Source organism: Anolis sagrei, chromosome 4 (genome assembly GCF_037176765.1).
Source record: "Anolis sagrei isolate rAnoSag1 chromosome 4, rAnoSag1.mat, whole genome shotgun sequence".
NCBI lineage: Eukaryota > Metazoa > Chordata > Lepidosauria > Squamata > Dactyloidae > Anolis > Anolis sagrei.
Window position 1 is genome coordinate 17,202,451 of NC_090024.1, and position 19,292 is coordinate 17,221,742.

At 42.0% G+C, this 19,292-nt stretch overlaps 1 protein-coding gene across 2 annotated transcripts in view; it reads left to right on the plus strand.

Annotated features, from left to right (window-relative positions):
• Positions 1-19,292, plus strand: part of CYRIB (CYFIP related Rac1 interactor B) — an 86,170-nt gene that overhangs the window by 14,836 nt on the left and 52,042 nt on the right. The window contains exon 1 of one of the 2 annotated variants that reach the window (XM_067467286.1): positions 6,441-6,588. The exons of the other annotated variant lie outside the window; for it this stretch is intronic. The gene's annotated coding sequence lies outside the window, so the exon portion shown is untranslated. Of the gene's footprint in view, positions 1-6,440; positions 6,589-19,292 lie in introns of those variants that run through there. 2 annotated transcript variants of the gene reach the window in all.

A 19,292-nucleotide genomic window follows, 5' to 3' on the forward strand; every position in this document is an offset into this window, starting at 1 on the left:
TGGACTATGACAACTCAGGCCCAGGTAGGGTCATTCCAGACTCTGGTCCAAAATCTGACTCCTGAGGATCACTCCTATGGGTGCCATTCAGCATTCTGCATTGAGCAGGACCTACAGTTGTTCACAGCTTGCCGTTCAAATATACATGTAGGCACAGCATATTTTCCTGGGTGGAAATTGTGTTTGCAAATTGCAGCGCTTGACTTAATTAACCTTTGCAGCAAGTTAGCTGGCTAGGAGACTCTCTATTTGCATGCAGCCTTGAGCCTGAGTCTGGCCTAGAACTGACCCCATGGAAACTGTGGGGTTTAAACCCTGGCATACTATCCAGAGGGGACCCCCTGCAAAACGGAGAACCTGGGTGGCATCCCAATATTTGTCAAGCCTAGAGCCAGAAAGAAAATTACAGGTGTTTGCAGTAATTAGCCAAGTAGTAGAACATGCCTATTAGGCTGGAACTACACTGTCACATAATCCAGTTTGAAGCAGATATTTTGCATATTGACAAGCTGGAATGTGTCCAGAGGAGGGCGACTAAAGTGATCAAGGGTCTGGAGAACAAGCCCTATGAGGAGCGGCTTAAGGAGCTGGGCATGTTTAGCCTGAAGAAGAGAAGGCTGAGAGGAGATATGATAGTAAAAGGTAAAGGTAGTCCCCTGACATTAAGTCCAGTCATGTCTGACTCTGGAGTGTGGTGTTCATCTCCATTTCTAAGCCGAAGAGCCAGCGTTGTCCGTAGACACCTCTAAGGTCATGTGGCCGGCATGACTGCATGGAGCGCCGTTACCTTCCCGCCGGAGCGGTACCTATTGATCTACTCACATTTGCATGTTTTCGAACTGCTAGGTTGGCAGAAGCTAAGGCTGACAGTGGAAGCTCACGCCGCTCCCCGGAATCGAACCTGCGACCTTTCGATCAACAAGCTCAGCAGCTCAGTGCTTTAACCCACTGCGCCACCGGGGGCTTTGGAGATATGATAGCCATGTATAAATATGTGAGAGGAAGTCATAGGGAGGAGGGAGCAAGCTTGTTTTCTGCTTCCTTGGAGACTAGGACGCAAAACAATGGCTTCAAACTACAAGAAAGGAGATTCCATCTGAACATGAGGAAGAACTTCCTGACTGTGAGAACCGTTCAGCAGTGGAACTCTCTGCCCCGGAGTATGGTGGAGGCTCCTTCTGTGGAAGCTTTAAAACAGGGGCTGGATGGCCATCTGTCAGGGGTGATTTGAATGCAATATTCCTGCTTCTTGGCAGGGGGTTGGACTGGATGGCCCATGAGGTCTCTTCCAACTCTTTGATTCTATGATTCTATATGTGTATGTGTGTGTGTGTGTGTGTGTGTGTGTGTGTGGTTTTGCACATGTGTCGTAATGTAATGTTTGCTTTTTGGCTTTTAAGTCTCTTCTGTTGTGTTTTTCAGTTTTTTATAAATAATCGTCACTTGTTGGCCTGATAGTTGCAATGTGTCCAAATTTGGTGTCAATTCATCCAGTGGTTTTTGAGTTATGTTAATCCCACAAATGAACATTACATTTTTATTTATATAGATACCCGCCTTTCCTTATGGCTTAAGGTGGGTTATTTATTTATTTATTTATTATTAGGAGCATTTACTGTATATACTCGAGTGTAAGCCTAGTTTTTCAGCCCCTTTTTAAGGCTGAAAATGTCCCCTTCGGCTTATACTCAAGTCAAGGTTATTTATTATTTTATTCTGTTGTTATTATTATTATTATTATTATTATTATTATTCCTACATTTATTATTTTACTCTATTCATTATTACTATATTTATCATTTTACTCTGTTATTGTTATTATTATTACATTTATTATTGTTATTATTAATTTATTGTTTTACTCTATTATTGTTATGATTGCATTTATTATTTTACTCTATTATTGGAAAGATATGTAACCACATTTACATTGAAGAAGGTGAGAATAATGGTTTAATCAGAGTTGGACAGTCTTATCTTATATTACAATTCTATGTAAATATTCAAAAGCATTTAATCTAGTGATGCCTCAATTAATGTAATTGTATTGGTATCTATGTTTATTTTGAAACTTACCAGTAGCTGCTGCATTTCCCACCCTCGGCTTATACTTGAGTCAATACGTTTTCTCAGTTTTTTGTGTTAAATTAGGTGCCTCAGCTTATATTCGGGTCGGCTTATACTCGAGTATATATGGTATATCCCGTCCTTCTCATCTCCGAAGAGGAACTCAGGACAGCTACCAACAGGCATCATTCGATGCCGAACAATAAAAACAAAGCATAATATACATTTAGCATACATTAAAACAATTATAAGTACATCAAAACAGTTCACCATTTCATGACAGGAGCCCCCAGTGGCGCAGTGGGTTAAACCCCTGTGCCGGCAGGATTGAAGACCGACAGGTCACAGATTCGAATCCGGGGAGAGGTGGATGAGCTCCCTCTATCAGCTCCAGCTCCTCATGTGGGGACATGAGAGAAGCCTCCCACAAGGATGATAAAACATCAAATCATCCAGGCGTCCCCTGGACAGTGTCCTCTGGACGGCCAATTCTCTCACACCAGAAGCGACTTGCAGTTTCTCAAGTCGCTCCTGACATGACAAAAAACAAACAAACAAAAAACCATTTCATGACATCTTCCAAATCAATCCATTGTCGTCAGCTAAAAACAGTCCATTAAAACAATCTATTCAGCGAAAGCTTGATCCCATAACCAGGTTATAGATTAATTAGAACACATAAACATTGTTAAAAAAAATACCACAAATACACATATTAAAATGCATTTCTATAAAAGACACATATTAAAACATAGTTCTATAAAATACACAAAACAGAGATTAAACAAAGGACATGAGTTTAAAATCCATGCAATAAATCTTGATCTTAAGAAATACATGGATTACAAGCCAATCAAGACAAAGGAAGTCAGACTTAATTTAACATAACACAGTTTGACTGTATTATGAAAACTGCTTTGTGAAATTCAAGTTAGAATTTTAATTAAATGGCAGGTAAAATGGATTTAAAGGACTAAAAGTATTTATTATTTTTGCTAGTTTCTTGAGAGCTCCGAATGGCTGAGTTTGCGTGAATTGAAATCCTTACTCTAAATCCATTTATATACCAAGGATATGTAAATTCTTAGTTTAAAATGGACTGGAGCCATCTGAAAAGCCTGAAGGTTCATCCAGTGCCTGGAGATCTGGCAGCCTTGGTTGCCATTTTAATTTATTTTTAATTATTCCTGTCTCTTTAACATTTAAGCTCAGGGAGGTGAATGGTAGGGCAACCAGGGACCCTTCCACACAGCCACATAACCAAGAACATCAAGGCAGAAAATCCCATAATATCTGCTTTGAAATGGAATATTTTTATTTATTTTATACTATCTTGGGTACCCAGCATTGCCCGGTTATTTGAAAAAAATCATTTTTTTTTTAGTTGTGCAAAATGCATAAGATTGTGGGTGAACTACAACTCACATCATGCCGGATTAACCCTGAAAAACTTCACCAGTACTTAACATTTGTTGTGTCGGGCAGGTTTGCTCTAGATGCATCCTCAGTGGGGTTTAGTGTGCTCTCTGGCTGCAGGGTAAACTACAACTCCCACCATGGTGAGTCAGTCCTCTCAAACCCCTCCAGTAGCTTGAGTTAGTCATGGGGGTTCTGTATGCCAAGTTTGGTCCAGGTCCATCGTCGGTGGAGGTCACAGTTTCTCTGGTTATGGGTGAACTACAACTCCCAGAAAGGAAGGTCAGTTCTCCCCAAACCCGTCCAGTAGGTTGAGTTAGTTATGGAGGTTCTTTCTACCTCCAGGTCAATCATCGGTGGAGGACACAGTTTCTCTGGTTGTGGATTAACTACAACTCCCAGCAAGGAAGGTCAGTTCTCCCTAAACCCCTCCAGTAGGTTGAGTTAGTTATGGAGGTTCTTTCTATCTCCAGGTCAATCATCGGTGGAGGACACAGTTTCTCTGGTTGTGGATTAACTACAACTCCCAGCAAGGAAGGTCAGTTCTCCCTAAACCCCTCCAGTAGGTTGAGTTAGTTATGGAGGCTCTTTCTGCCTCCAGGTCCATCATTGGTGAAGGTCACAGTTTCTCTGGTTGTGGATGAACTACAACTCCCAGAAAGGAAGGTCAGTTCTCCTTAAACCCCTCCAGTAGGTTGAGTTAGTAATGGAGGTTCTGTGTGCCTCCAGGTCCATCATCGGTGGAGGTCACAGTTTCTCTGGTTGTGGATTAACTACAACTTCCAGAAAGGATGGTCAGTTTTCCCCAAACCCCTCCAGTAGGTTGAGTTAGTTATGGAGGTTCTGGTGTCTCCAGGTCCATCATCGGTGGAGGTCACAGTTTCTCTGCTTGTGGATGAACTACAACTCCCAGAAAGGAAGGTCAGTTCTCCTGAAACCCCTCCAGTAGGTTGAGTTAGTTATGGAGGTTCTGGTGTCACCAGGTCCATCATTGGTGGAGGTCACAGTTTCTCTGGTTGTGGGTGAACTACAACTCCCAGAAAGGAAGGTAGTTATCCCTAAACCCCTCCAGTAGGTTGAGTTACTTATGGAGGTTCTGTGTGCCTCCAGGTCCATCATCGGTGGAGGTCACAGTTTCTCTGGTTGTGGCTGAACTCCCAAACCCCTCCAGTAATCAAATTTCAGCATATTAAGTATGTGTGCAATGTTTGGTATCCATCAGTATCTGGGTTCACAGTGCTCTCTGGATGTAGGAGAACTAAAACTCCCACAAATCAAGGTGAATTTTCCCCAAAGACCTTCAGTATTTTTTGGTAGTCATGGGGACTCTATGTGCCAAGTTAGGTCCAATTCCATCTTTGGTGGAGTTCAGAGTGCTCATTGGTTGCAGGTGAACGATAAATCCCAGTACCTACAACTCCAAAATGTTCAGGCCAATTCCCCCCAAAGCCCACCAATATTCAAATTGGGTATATTGGGTATGCATGCCAGGTTTGTGCAGATCCATCGGTGTTTGGGTTCATAGTGCACTCTGGATGTTGGTGAACTACAGCTCCTATAAATCCTTCCAAAGATCTCCAGTAATTTTTGTTGATCATGGGAGTTCTGTGTGCCAAGTTAGCTCCAGGTCAATCGTTGGTGGAGTTAAGAGTGCGCTTAGATTGCAGGTGAACTATACATCCCAAAAGCAGTGTATCATTATATATTATAATATATTATCAGTAGTAATTATGTTTAATATATTATTATTACTCCTTGCACTATTATTATAGTAATAATATTGAATTATTATTAGTATGATATTGTATTACATTACATTATTATCGATATTATATATATATATACACACACATTATATTATTAGCATAATATTAGTATTATACATTGAGTATATAATCTCAATATCATTGATGATGATGAATGATTTTGGACTTACGGGTGCATCTACATTGTAGAATTAATGCAGTTTGATACCACTTTAACTACCATGGCTGGATGCTTGGAGTTGTAGTTTGGCAAGGATGCAACCTGCCAAATTTTGTTATTTTTTAATTATTATTACAACTCCTATTTCATTTCTTTCTTAAAATAATCCTATGGGTGCATCTACATTGCAGAATTACTGCAGTTTGGTACCACTTTAACTGCTATGGAGCAATGCTATGGAATAATGGGAGTTGTAGTTTGGCAAAGGATGCAACTTGCCAAATTTTGTTATTTTTTAATTACTATTACTGCACTTTCATTTCATTTCTTTCTTAAAATAATCCTATGTGTGCATCTACATTGCAGATTAGTGCAGTTTGGTACTACTTTAACTGCTATGGAATAATGGGAGTTGTAGTTTGGCAAAGGATGCAACTTGCCAAATTTTATTTTTAAATTATCATTACTGCACTTTTATTTCATTTCTTTCTTAAAATAATCCTATATGGGTGCATCTACATTGCAGAATTAGTGCAGTTTGGTACCACTTTGACTGCTATGGAGCAATGCTTTGGAATAATGGGAGTTATAGTTTAGCAAAGGATGCAAATTGCCAAATTTTGTTATTTTTTAATTACTATTACTGCACTTTTATTTCATTTCTTTCTTAAAATAATCCTATATGGGTGCATCTACATTGCAGAATCAATTCTGTAGAATTAATTAATACTGTGGAATCGTGGGAGTTGTAGTCTGGCAAAGGAAGCAACTTGCCAAATTTTGTTATTTTTTAATTATTATTACTGCAATTTTATTCCATTTTTCTTAAATAATTCATATATTTTTTTTTCCTGCCCGCCCGCGTCCTCTTTTCAGCCTGGAGGAGTAATAGAGAAACACGTGGTTTATCCTTTTTCCTCCCCTCTTACCGAGCATGCGCAGTAGTAGCTTGGCGGAGATTGCATCCAGCCCAGTGAGCAGCCAAGCCAAGGAGTCTTACTACTACTGCTGCTGCTGCGCCTCCCGGTACATCCGGGTCACTTGGCCGCGCATGCGCGTGCGCAGCGCACGCCTCGGCGGCGGTCCTCGCTCTCCCGTCTCGGATTCAGTGCTTGGATTCGGGGCCGGCCATTCGCATCGGGCCCTCCCCTCACGATCCGGGGGAGGGGGCGCGGAACGGTAAGGATTGCAGGCTTAAAAACGGGGTGGGGGTCTTTCCTTTCCTGCGCCCCCCCCTCCTTCCCTCCCTCTGTTTTCCCTTTTCTGAGGAAGCCTTTGGCCCCGCCCCCTCGGCACATGGGCTGGCCCCGCCCACTCCTCGCGCTCCGTATGGCCCGCCCCCTCGCCGCGCGCCAGTTCCACTGTCTCCATAGCAACTCCCTCGACCCTCTCTCTCTCTCTTATAGGCAGGCCGTTGGCCACGCCTCCTCGGCACATGGCTTGGCCACGCCCACTTCCCCTCTCCCTCTGTCGCCATGGCAACCCCCTCTTTCTGTTTCCTGACCCTCTTTCTGTTTCCACGTGGATCTTTTTCTCCTCTGAGCCATTCAATTCTTTCAAACCCACTTCTATGCAAATACTAATTTATATATGTAAATACAATTACTTTCCTGGGATAATTCTTGTTTTTCTGCTTCAATCTCAGGTCATTTTGGAATTTTTTCTATTTTCAAAGGCTTTCATGGCCAAAATCATTGGGTTGTTGTGGTTTTTCTGGGCTTTATAGCCATGTTCCAGAAGCATTCTCTCCTGACGTTTCGCCTGCATCTATGGCAGGCATCCTCAGAGGTAGTGAGGTCTGTTGGAACTAGGAAAAAGGGGCTTATATATCTGGAATGACCAGGGTGGGAATATCTAGAAATAGTTTTCTAAGATCTACAGAGACACTCGCTGGAACACCTCAGCAAGTGAGAGTCCAAAAGTGGCAGGCTCAAACCCAGAACCTCAACCAATGGCTGATACCAAATGAGAGACTCCCCCCTGGGCACACAGAAGACTGGGTGACTTGGAAGGCGCTGAACAGACTGCACTCTGGCACCACGAGATGCAGAGCCAACCTTCAGAAATGGGGCTACAAAGTGGAATCCACGACATGCGAGTGTTACTTACTTACTTACTTAGGCGATCCCTCGTTGGACGAGTAAGATGGTCTTTCTTGATGACTATTTTTGTGGGTTTGTAGGTGGCTGTGGAGCCCTATTCTTGACCCGCATCTTCTCCCACAGTGAAGGCATTAGTCTCCAGGTGGAAGGCGGTTTCCTCCTGGCACGTTTCTCTCTTTCACCCTCCACTCGTGCCTCCTCGAATTCTGCAGCACTGCTGGTCACAGCTGACCTCCAGCTGGAGCGCTCAAGGGCCAGGGCTTCCCAGTTCTCAGTGTCTATGCCAGAGATTTTAAGGTGGGCTTTGAGGCTATCTTTAAATCTCTTTTCCTGTCCACCAACATTCCATTTTCCATTCTTAAGTTCAGAGTAGAGCAGCTGTTTTGGGAGACGGTGGTCAGGCATCCAGACAACGTGGCCGGCCCAGCGGAGTTGATGGCAGAGGAACATCGCTTCAATGCTGGTGGTCTTTGCTTCTTCCAGCACGCTGACGTTTGTCCGCTTGTCTTCCCAAGAGATTTGCAGGATTTTCCAGAGGCAGCGCTGATGGAATCATTCTAGGAGTTGCATGTGACGTCTGTAGACAGTCCACGTTTTGCAGGCATATAGCAGGGTTGGGAGGACAAGCACCTTGGTATCCCTACGGATGTCCCGGTCCTCAAACACTCTCTGCTTCATTCGGGAAAATGCTGCACTCGCAGAGCTCAGGCGGGGTTGTATTTCGGTGTTGATGTTGACTTTGGTGGAGAGGTGGCTGCCAAGGTAGCGGAAATGGTCAACATTTTCTAATGTTACACCATTAAGCTGTATCTCTGGCATTGGGGAGGGGATGGCTGGTGACTACTGGAACAGCACTTTGGTTTTCTCCATGTTCAGTGACAGGCCAAGCTTCGTGTATGCTTCTGCGAAGGTGTTTAGAGTGGCTTGTAGATCTTCTTCTGAATGCGTGCAGACGACATTGTCATCAGCATACTGGAGTTCTATAACAGATGTTGTTGTAACCTTGGTTTTGCCTTTCAGCAGACTTTTGGCTTTTGGCTAACCTCAGCAGACAATTTATATATGCAAATACAATTACTTTCCTGGAATATTCTTTATTTTCTGCTTCAATCTCAGGTCATTTTGGAATTTTTCCTAAATTTAATGTATTGTCAAAGGCTTTCATGGCCAAAATCATTGGGTTGTTGTGGTTTTTCTGGGCTTTACAGCCATGTTCCAGAAGCATTCTCTCCTGACGTTTCGCCTGCATCTATGGCAGGCATCCTCAGAGGTAGTGAGGTCTGTTGGAACTAGGAAAAAGGGTTTATATATCTGTGGAATGACCAGGGTGGGACAAAGGACTCTTGTCTGCTAGAGCTAGGTGGGAATGTTTCAACTGACCACCTTGATTAGCATATTTATTTATTTATTTATTTATTTCGTGTACTTCTACCCCGCCCTTCTCAACCCCCGAGCTGGTAGGCTGTTAGGAATTGTGGGAGTTGAAATCTTAAACACCGGGAGGGCCAAAGTTTGCCCAGGCCTGCATTGGCCTGTGGAGCCCATTACAAACTCTGCTGGGACCTTTTCTCTAACTTAGCTATAATATGAACGCTGCTCCAGGGCAAGACCTAAAACTGGCCACCAGCTCCCCTTGATCTCCATTGATAACTAACCCACAATTCCCTGGGCAAGAGTGGTAGTAACAACAACAACAACAACAACCAACTTTAATTATATTCCTCCCTATCTGGTTAAAACTTCCTTATGGAAGCAGACCTTTCCTGAAGGAGAATAGTGGTATTGCAAGCACCAGATTCATGTGTGCAATGTGTAAATTATAATGAATCTCTGGAAATGGACTTGAGCATGTGCAATGTGTAAATTATAATGAATCTCTGGAAATGGACTTGAGCGTGTGCAATGTGTAAATTATAATGAATCTCTGGAAATAGAATCAAGGCAAGGAAGGAACAGTTCTAACTTCTTTAGGAAGGGAGTTCCAGAGCTGTGGGGCCACCACTGAAAAGGCCCTCTCACTCGTTCCCAGCAATCACACATGAGAAGATGACGGGACCAAGAGCAGGTCCTCTCCTGAAGACCTCAGGACTCATGTGGGCTCATAGGAGATGTGGTCAGCTAGGTAGACTGGGCCCAAACCATTTAGGACTTTATAGGCCCAGGGGACGCCTGGATGTTTTATGTTTACCATCCATGTGGGAGGTTTTCTCTCATGTCCTTGCATGGGGAACTGGAGCTGACAGAGGGAGCTCAACCTGCTTTCCCCAGATTAACCGCTGATGTGTTGGTCAGCAGTCCTGCCAGCACAAGGGTTTAACCCATTGCACCACTGGGGACTCCTAGAAATTAAAATGAGACTGTTTTATTTTGGCCATATCATAAGACATGACTTGCTAGAAGAGACAATATTGCTTGGTAAGGTAGAAGGAAGTAGAAGAGGAAGACTGCAGATGGATAGACTCATAGAACTCATCCCCCTGGATTTATAAGGCCTGAGCAGCATGACTTGGAGTCCTGTCATTCATGAGATTGCCATCAACCAAAGTTGACTTAGAGGCTGTTATTAATTACAATAAATGCAAATGGAGATTCTTAGATAGAGTAACTCAGCAACAGAACATGTTCTGTATTGTTTGCCTTTCCCATGAATATTTTGGCTTTTTAGGCATGATCCATGTTGTCCAAAAACATGACACTACCTGAAATATCTGGACTGCTTTGTTAACCAAATGTCCAAGAGCCAGTTACCTCCTTCTCTGGTGCCAGTCATGAGAGGCTGCCTGATTCCCATATTGCTGGAGAATTGTAAAAGTGGTCATTTTATCTCTCTCTCTTAAGCAGGGAAAATACAAAAATCTGGATATCTCTGCCAAGAGAAGGTGAATTTTTCCCACCTCTACTTTAAGTTTAAATAGCGGTCATGAAATTGAAATTCAAGCACACAGCAGTGTTGCAAAAAGTGCTGATGCTAAGATAATTGATTTCCCCCTCTCAGTTTAAAGCAGTGCAAGCACCTAAATAGTTCCGTGTCATTTAGGTATACTTTGCTTTTAGAATACAAATGATCTCTTTGAACTTAGTTGCAGTAATTTATCTGGGTCTGCTTGTTAGCTTTGCTTGGTTTTTCTGCAGGTATTGATAGAAAGGTCTTTCCTGCAAAATTATTCCCATTCCTTCAAGACCCAGTTCTCAGCCCTTTGGTCACTTGATCCCTAGATAACATCCAGCCTGACACCCTGTGTAAACATTCAACATTGTTCCTCTCATTTATTTGCATCTCACTGTGTAGTCACTGTCTCTCTGCCGTTTCCTTGGTTTCTTTCTTCTTCCATTTATTAATAGCCCAATCTCTATGCTTTCTGCAGCTGCAAGCGTGCTTACCTTTCAGGGCGAGGTTATGTTAGGAGGAGCTGCTTCATTTGGGCAGCTGTTCAGACATGACCTCTCTAATTATAACTGGCATTTTTGTCTCTTCTCTCATTCTACACAAGATGCTTTTACATTTGTAGAGTCAAACAGCTTACACTAACATTATGAAGAAGCTGCAGGAGACTAACCTACAGCTGCCCCAAATTGTGTTTTCTCTTCCCCTTCAAGAAGTGCTGAAAGGCAATATTCCTTCAATTCTGATGGATAACATCTCTGTTGACAGCAGCTGAGTCCTACAGATTTCATCAGCTAGTTTTGGCTCATGATGTGTCCTTTGCCTTCTTGCTGGCTCCTGTTTTCTTGTTCAGTTTGTATGTGGGCAGGTGTGGGAAAATCCTGTGCTCCAGGCATTTAAACATTAATATATTGATCAGTTAATGTCACCCTTTTCTAAAGACCTGTGAATGACATTTGTGGTCATTCACAGGTTTTTCCATTTAGGTAGTGGTCAGTTGGAGCCCCCAGTGGTTCAGTGGGTTAAAGCCCTGTGCCGACAGGACTGCAGACCAACAGGTCGCAGGTTTGAATCCGGGGAGAGGCGGATGAGCTCCCTCTATCAGCTCCAGCTCCTCATGCGGGGACATGAGAGAAGCCTCCCACAAGGATGATAAAACATCAAATCATCCGGGCGTCCCCTGGGCAATGTCCTTGCAGACGGCCAATTTTCTCACAACAAGAGCGGTCACTCCTGACATGACCAAAAAAAAAAGTGGTCAGTTAAAGATGGGTAGGAGTATGTGCTTTTCTAATGGTTTCTGTAAATTTGGGAGTGTGTTTCAACCTTCCCATTCAGGAGCCCCAAATTCAGTCCCTGGCACATTCTGTTTAAAGGATCTCAAGTGACAGAACTGGGAAGGAGCTTTGTGTGGAGTTGTGGATATCCATTGACAATGAGAGGAGATAGCCTTGGGCAGAATACATGTGCTGTTGGCCTGTGTACAGGATGGTCTCAGAACTTGATGCTGACTGATTTGAATTTGGTTCTTGAAGTCTCATTAGAAGACAAAAATAACTAAACTGAAGTTATCATACTTTAGATAAGTCTTAGGGTTACAAGAATTGCTGGAAAAGACAATAATGCTCCGCAATGTAGTGTCGAAGGCAATGTAGCGTCGAAGGCTGGGTGGTTGTAAGTTTTCCGGGCTGTATGACCATGTTCCAGAAGTATTATCTTCTGATGTTGAGCCCGCATCTATAGCAGTCATCCTCAGAGGTTGTGAGGTCTTTGCACTACAATGTTGAAGGCAGTAAGAAAAGAGAAAGATATTATTGCAGGGTTTTTTTTTGTTGTTGTTCATTTGTTCAGTCGTTTCCAACTCTTCGTGATTTCATGGACCAGCCCACGCCAGAGCTCCCTGTCAGCCGTCACCACCCCCAGCTCCTTCAAGGTCAATCCAGTCACTTCAAGGATGCCATCCATCCATCTTGCCCTTGGTCGGCCCCTCTTCCTTTTTCCTTCCCCAGCATAATTGTCTTCTCTAAGCTTTCCTTTCTTCTCATGATGTGGCCAAAGTACTTCATCTTGGCTTCTACTATTCTTCCCTCCAATGAGCAGTCAGGCTTTATTTCTTGAAGTATGGACTGGTTGGATCTTCTCGCTGTCCAAGGCACTCTCAGAACTTTCCTCCAGGACCACAGTTCAAAAGCATCTATCTTCCTTCGCTCAGCCTTTCCTATGGTCCAGCTCTCACATCTGTAGGTGACTATGGGAAATACCATTGCTTTAACTATGCGGATCTTTGTTGCCAGTGTGATGTCTCTACTCTTCACTATTTTATCGAGATGGGTCATTGCTCTCCTCCCAAGAAGTAAGCGTCTCCTGATTTCCTGGCAGGTAGATAAACTCAAATCAAGGAAGCCAGATGTGAATTTATGGAAGTCGCTCATATCCAGTCAAGCTGGCTTCAACTTAGGAAACGGGTACCCTTTGAACAGGAGACTTCCACCATTTCTTTATCATCAGGAACACCAGCAAAATTATCTACATTTCAAACAAATTTTCAGATTATGCATGTTATACCTCTAACCCTTTGGTTACTGTAGTATATTACTGAAAAGATTTTAGATAAGCAGTATAATGAATCTTCATTGATCTCTTATTTTAATATATTCTGTTTTTTTGGGGGGGGGGATGAAGGCATGTCTTAGATTATGCAAAACATAGAATTTGTTATGGATTTTGAACCTTGTATAGGTAGTTTGAATAAAATTTTGTCTCGGTCAATAAAATACACAATGAAGAATAAATGTCTGACAACCTTGAATCATCATGGAGCATTAGTAGCTGAGTATCTTCATAAGCAAAACAAAAACCATGAAGGTAAAAATTAATTGTTTTATCATCAGTGCACAGGCTAACACTAAGTCAAAAGACCAGCTTTTTAGTATTTTACTGTTTGAAACTGATGAAGTGTTTGAAACCATGTGATGTGATGGAGCACCGACTCAATATTCAAATTTATGAAGGTATTTCCCATATAGAAGCTTTCTTGCAGAGTAACCATCGTCATTGTGAAGTACATAGCAGTTCCAGGTAAAAGCTGTGCCATTTTGAGCTTCTCGGGGAGGAATGTGTTACAGTTATTAAGATATAATTAGCTTGAAAGAAGGCGAGACCTTTACTTTTTTCAGCAAATAAAGTTCACAGTGCAAAAGTAGTTTCCATTCTTGGAGCCGGTGTGGTGTAGTGGTTTGAGTGTTGGAGACCAGTGTTCAAGTCCCTGCTCGGACATGCAAACCCATGGTGACCTTGATTGAGTCGCACACATTCAGCCCCAGAAAACTTTGTGATAGGTTTGCTTAGGGTCAGCATAAGTTTGAAATGAATTGTAAGTATGTAACAACACTGAAATTATGTTAATTAATACATTCAGCCAAAGCAAGTATCTATTTCAAAGTCCATTTTGGGGCTACTTTCCTGTCTGTTGTGGGGCAAATGTCTTATCAGTCTTTACAAATATTTTTGAACTGGATACAAGTAGAGGACTTTGCTTTAAACTGAATAGACAGTTGATTCGTCTATCTAAGGATTGTTCATATCGTACACCCATTACTGGTTGTAGCTTCTAACATTTCTATACAGTGGGACCTTCAGTTTGTTCTTTTATATGGAAAGCATATGTTCTTCCACTGTGTTCAGCGAGTTGTGAAGTCCTGTGTGTGGGATACTCTCCCAAAGAGTTGTACCTGGAGCCAATCCTAATGATGTTTTGCCATCCCTGACCTTTAGACGTGTTTCAAATTTTCTATAACTCAACCACTATGATTTTAGTGATCTTGTTGCTAGACCAGTCTTCATTGTTGTAATGTTGTTGTTTTTTCTTTCCCTTGGTTTCTGATGTACTCTTTGCTTGTTAACCATCTTGGGAGAATATAACTTGGAAGAGTGGGATTTCCATTCTATAAAGAAATAAACAGAAAATCAAAAGCTTGTAATAGTAAGCCAACCTAATAATTTTCAGAAAATACAATGCAGATCTATTGCACAACTAGCTTTGGGAGAAGAGATTAGATGCGTGCTTGTTAATTGATCCTGCTAGCTGTTCTCTCGCCCTTAGGAACAAAAGTATCAGTAGTTATTTGAAACTGGAAAAAATAACCCATTTGCAGGTACAGGAAATCTTGAAAAGTAGAAGGAGAGAGATGATTGGATGGAGTCTGATCTGTTTGCACATTAGAGAAGGTGAGAAAGCGAATTTCTGAAGTAAACAGAAAGGGAAGGGTTGAGTTTGTGTGAAAACCAGTAGACAACCTATGTAGGCTTCAAAGGAGGGACCATAAGGTTTTTATTTTATTTTATAAATTAACTGGTTCTGCCATTTACATTGACAGATTAATCAGTGTGATAATAGTAGTAGTAATAATAACATTCTTCCCAGGGAGAATTCAAAAGCTAGTATACTGCCCAGACCATCTTTGGTGTCCTTTTCTATAAATCAGGGAAGGAGAATGTGTTTTCCTTCTTTTCATCATCCCCTCACTATTGGTTATGCTGGAAAATGCTAATGGAAGTTGAAATCCAACACCAGTTCCTTCTCTGGCTGTTTTCAGGCCTTTTCTATAGGCTTCAGTGAAAAATACATCTAAATACACAAAAGGCACCAGATCTTTTCTGATTTTGGAGCTTAAGGAGAGTCACCCCTGGTTAGTACCAGATACTGTAGGCTATATTTCAGCAAAAGGAACTGGCAAAATCATCTGTGAGCAAAAACATTGGCAAGGCTACAGGTGCCCCCTACTGTGTTAGAAGCTGGAGCTAAGAATCTGCCAGTTATTTCTGTATTCCTGGGCTCACAAATGTCTCCTTCCCATCTATTTTTCTCTTAGTTCTCTACCCTGTTGCTGGAATAAGATTATGACTGGAGTGGGGCAATAAATAATTATTTGTGTATCCTGGAAGCACAATCCTTTGAGTGAACCCAATTGAAATTGCTAGGTTTTACTTCACATTAGATATGTTCTATAAAACAATTGGCTCAGAGGCCAACGATTCAAATGCAGCTGGGAGTAAGTAGTTCATTAATACTATAGTATGTTTATGTATTTACTTGTTAAAGTTGCATTTGAGCGTAGCTAATCCTCCCTCTTTCATCCCTAAGAGGTTTTCTGCACTAACATATCTTTTCATGGATTGCTTCTTGCAAATTACATTTGGGAAATGACCAGTTCATCCAGCCCTGAAAATGTATATTCTCAGCAATTTAACAGCATTTCAAAACAAGACAGCATCTAACTGCATCTTTTATGAACAGTGAAAAGGAACCTTGTCACCCCAGTTGCTCAGGGTTTTCTAATGTTAGTTAGTAGATGGTGTTTGGGAAATTACTTCTGCGTGTTGGTTAAAATTCTGCATTAAAGACCTTTTAAATTTATATACACCTGTGACATCCATTTAGGGGCAAAGGAGAGTTCACCATAGCTGTTCAAATCATTTTCATTGCACAACAATTACTATTTTCCTAGTTGGCTGTAGCATATGAGTAGCTCCTCCAGATGACTAGGACATAGTTTTTAGATTGGAGGATTTACTGCCAACCTTTTCTAGGCATTGACGTATCTCAAGGTAGATGGATGGGCTAGTGATGTTTATGAATCTCTGTCAAGGGTGTGTATCTAAAGCCCTGCTTGTGCATGCATCCAACATACTGCATATATTCACTTATAAGTCGAGGGCAGATATTGGGGACAAAATTACAGATGTTTATGTGACTCATGGATAAGACGAAGGTCATTTCACAAAGAGGAAAAGGCCAGCACTGCCTCAGGGGCCAGCTTTGTTGGTCACCTCGATTCCACCCAGGCATTCAGAAAGGCCAAAAGTGGCACCATGGTGGAGAGAATAAAGCAGGTCAGTTCTTCTGCAATATTCCTGCTTCTTGGCTGAAGGTTGAACTGGATGGCCCATTAGGTCTCTTCTAACTCTTTGATTCTATGATTCTATTATTCTTTTAAGTTCCCCCAGAATGAACTAAGCTCTTGCCTTTCATCACTCTACTTGCAGAAAAGAATGGTTGCTTTTTTAAAATAAGAGTTAAGGTACAGTCCTCATATTGACCCATCCAGATGTGTTGTTATTGATTTGTTGTTGTTCGTTTTTGACTAAAATTTCTAAACTTATGTATAGGACACTATAGAGTAATTTCAGAAACACGGAGCAAAAATAACTTGCAGTAAATGATATAATCACACATTGGAAGTCTTCTAGAGCATCTCATTCTTCACGGTATTCTACTTAAGTAGGAAAGTTTTTGGCCCCGGGCTGGGTAAAATTACTGCTGTCTGTGAGTTTCCTGAAATAGGACTTATCATCAGTGGAATCTCACTGTCAAAATAATTTGCTTGATAGCCATTGTTTTGCACCGGTCTGGATGCCCTGAAATTTGAATGAAGTTTCCCAAATTTCCAGTCTTCACCAATAATACCAGGTTGTTCACTCATTTTATATATATGGCCACCACTAGCAGCCTGTATTTTGGGAATGGTGTACCATATGTAGCTTCTATCATGATACATATGTTGAAGATTGTTTGAGATTCAGGCAGTATTTATTTGCAGTGCAGTGTTCTCTCTGTTTCTTCTTCTATGTATGCAATTGAAGGCAAAATACAATTGAAGATCAAACAATCCAAAATGAAACATGATTTTAAAGACGCAGATCTTCAGCTCTTTTGGGAACCATTGTAGTGATGTCCATCAAATATCTATCTGGAGGTTACTCCAAAACTGTGCTGTCACACCAGAGAGCCATCTCCCAAGTAGCTGTCACTTGGCAGAAACTCAGAGTTGAGCCTCTGAGAATTTTCTTAATTAGGTGTGAGAGAAATCAGTATCCCAAGTACTCTGGTTTGCAGACATTTCATATTTGAACTATTACAACAACACTAGCAAAAGGGCCTGAAAGGGATTGGGGCCAGTGCAGCTGACAAAACTGTGGTCCAATTGCCCAGTTCACACTAGTAACCCTATCTTGGACCATTTGTCATTTCTGAACAATTTTTATAGACAGACCATGCCCCAGTGTTTTATAGTAGACCAATGGTTCCTAACCTTTTTTTTTTTTTTTTGACCAGGGACCACTTGATCCATTCTCCAACATTACTACCAAAAGAGTTACGATTCAGTGCATACTTTAGATTTGGTTTGGTTATTTGGGGTGCTGATTCAGAAAATTGCATTGGATAGACCACATCAGCTCTAGTTTCTGATCCAGAACATATGCTATCCAGTAATTGCCGTCTGCTCACCCCCAGAAAACCATATTTAATAATCTAGAGCTGATGTGGTAGTAGTAATCTTGGGTGGGTTTTCTACCTAGAATCATAGAATCATAGAATCAAAGAGTTGGAAGAGACCTCATGGGCCATCCAGTCCAACCCCCTGCCAAGAAGCAGGAATATTGCATTCAAATCACCCCTGACAAATGGCCATCCAGCCTCTGCTTAAAAGCTTCCAAAGAAGGAGCCTCCACCACACTCCGGGGCAGAGAGTTTCACTGCTGAACGGCTCTCACAGTCAGGAAGTTCTTCCTAATGTTCAGATGGAATCTCCTCTCTTGTAGTTTGAAGCCATTGTTCCGCGTCCTAGTCTCCAAGGAAGCAGAAAACAAGCTTGCTCCCTCCTCCCTGTGGCTTCCTCTCACATATTTATACATGGCTATCATATCTCCTCTCAGCCTTCTCTTCTTCAGGCTAAACATGCCCAGCTCCCTAAGCCGCTCCTCATAGGGCTTGTTCTCCAGACCCTTGATCATTTTAGTCGCCCTCGTCTGGACACATTCCAGCTTGGCAATATCTCTCTTGAATTGTGGTGCCCAGAATTGGACACAATATTCCAGATGTGGTCTAACCAAAGCAGAATAGAGGGGTAGCACCTTTCCCCTCCTGACATCCTAGTTGGCTTGGCACTATAAGAGGGCTTCACAAGACCAGTCGCTCTTGTTGCCACGTGGATTTGAGGCAACGGTGTAGTAATGATGAGGCCATGGACCATATTTTTAATCTTGCGGACCAGTGGTGGTCCACGGACCACAGGTAGGGAACCACTGTAGTAGACAAAAGAAAAGTTCTTTGATGACAGTGCTGGGTCAATTGTTAATGGTAAACTGCAAACCTTAAGGGGATTATGACCCCATCTACTATGAGCTAATGCCATCCATCTGAATGGAGACCAACAGAACAATTATATAGTTGGCCTTCCATAACCATAGGTTATTTGGAACGTCTGTGAAGTTAGCCAACCATGACTCAAATACATGTATGTGCTATGTCAGTTGCAATGGCTCCCAAACTACGTAGTACTATTTTATATACCTATATTTGTATCTATATAAAAGAATAATCCAAAGGGAAACCTTGATTTTTGCTGATCACTACACTGATGTGTTGGCATACCCTACTGTGACCTCCCACCATTTCATAGATCCTCAGTCTCTTTCAGGCACTCATTTGTGCTTTTCATAATTTTATATGTCATTTTGTTACACCATTGTATAAAACAAGACTTGATAATCCATGGATTTTGGTATCTACTTGTGTGGAGATGTCTCGGAACCAAGCCCCAGTGGATATTGAGGACCTATCATATATATCCATCAACTCATTTGTTCAACTTCATACCGTCTGTTCTCACACTCAAACACTCTGTGGCCTGATCATCATCATCTGAGGAAAAAGAGAAAAAAAGACTAGCTGTCAGCTGCCTAACTCTCCAGATGACTAATCTCCTAACAGGCTTATGCAGATGTTAAGAAGCATGAGAAAAAGGAGTAGAACCCCGTAGAAGTATAACGCATCAGGATGACAAAAAGAGCAACAACCTGCCATTCCTGCATTCTGATTCCAGAAGGTGCCTGTT